This window comes from Dendropsophus ebraccatus, chromosome 5 (assembly GCF_027789765.1).
Source record: "Dendropsophus ebraccatus isolate aDenEbr1 chromosome 5, aDenEbr1.pat, whole genome shotgun sequence".
Lineage (NCBI taxonomy): Eukaryota > Metazoa > Chordata > Amphibia > Anura > Hylidae > Dendropsophus > Dendropsophus ebraccatus.
In genome coordinates, this window is record NC_091458.1 from 100,245,357 (window position 1) to 100,247,125 (window position 1,769).

General features: G+C 43.0%; 1 pseudogene; it reads right to left on the minus strand.

Annotated features, from left to right (window-relative positions):
- Nucleotides 1–438: 438 nt before the first annotated feature.
- LOC138793699 (derlin-1 pseudogene) lies at nucleotides 439–935 on the minus strand (annotated as a pseudogene).
- Nucleotides 936–1,769: the final 834 nt, after the last annotated feature.

Sequence of the window (1,769 nt, forward strand, 5' to 3'; positions counted from 1 at the left end):
CTCCTTCCTTTCCCCTTCCCCCTCCCTTTCCCTCTCCCTCCCACCTTTGTGGGGGTGGAGTCAGTGGTACTTGGTACATCCTACACATTATATAAGGCTTATTTGTATAGTAGTTACATTGCCATGATTAAGGAGGGCTGCCTCCGCAACGCGTCGGCGTGATTTTAACCAGTTTTTAATTTCACCGTATATGTACCAATAAAGAATTTGCACTATCCTAAGGAGCTGTGGAAAATCTCTTTCTACGTTGGACTAAAAATAGAGCCCGCTCTATATGCGGTGGGTGAAGGCTGTATCTTGCAGTCTCCTGTACTTCCTACCTACTGTACTTGCATAAGGTCTTTTACGAGTTAAGTTTAAAGGTTCAGAAAGTTACAAAGAAAAGAAGAAAAGATTTATAAAAGAAAAGTTCTAGCTCATATAGGGCTGGAGGTGTCCTCACTGGTCTCCCAGACAAAACCCTTGACGCCAGTTGTGCCGCCCACCGCCTCCTGCCTGATCATCTGCTGCTCATCTTGCACTTGCTGGTGGGACACCAAATCCTGATACTCCTCTATAGCTTGGGAACCAACAATACAGAATCTGAGGTGTGGACAGAAAGCTTCTGTCCCGAGGTCCATTGGATATTTGAACATTAGGAAAAAATAAAGATGTCTGACCAAATTCCCGATTAGCTCATTGACAATTGATCCTCCAATGATGTGGTTGAATCCAAGGATGACCCAGGGTAGACAGCATGCCTTAAATCTTGCCCCTAACCAGAATGACACAATCATATCCCTGTTCAACTGGGACCAGACATACAGAACCGACATGATCAGTGGGATCATAAGCAGCTGCATGTCCATTATGACTCCAGTTATAACAATGCAGATGCAGTTGAAGAGGAGCATGAACATATAATCTGCGGGTCATCCGTCAAATGCGCCTGTTTCCAGTCTCAATGAGTACTGATGCAGGAAATACAGGTTCAACATGTAGAGGAACCTCAAGCCTGGTCCAACTGCGAAATACAACGTAGAGGTGACTGGTTTCCATATCTGGAGGATATATGCAGGAAGTACTCAGGCCACAGGATCAGATGCATGGGGTTCATAAGGCCCAGCTTCCCCAATAATGGGACATCAATGGAGCTGGTGAACCAGTATTGGATAATAAGCAGAATGCTCCGTAACCAGTCCCCAGTAGGGTGCTTAATTGGACCAAAAGGATAGTTGTTTTATTGAAATGTCCACCTTCTAGGCTGTTCTGGCCAATTTGTTCAGTTTTCCCCAATAAACGTATACTTTCATTTTTATATTGTAATCACATTTTGTAGTCTCTAAATGGACATTGATGATCGTGTGCAAGATAACACATGAAGTTGATGTTACACAGGCACACATGCATTATACTAGGGGGAACATTTATGAAGACCAGCGTACGCCGGTTAAGGAGGGGAATAAAACTTTCTTTAGATATATAAGTGACAGGAAGAAGAAAAAGAATAGCTGCAGCATTACTAAAATAAGTAATGGGGAGAATATGGTTATTGAGAGAGATAAGGTGGTTTCTGACTATTTGAATAGCTACTTCTGCTCAGTGGTGTTTTCAGATGGAGGCCTTCACAATCACAGGCTGGTTGGACATAGCATTAGCTCCATTTATATGGGTTCAGGTCCAATATTTTTTTTAGAGGTTGAGGTTGCAAAGGAACTTGCCTGTTTAAAGATGAATAAGCTGATGGGTCCAGATAGTGTCCACCCCAGGGTTCTTAAAGAATGTGAATT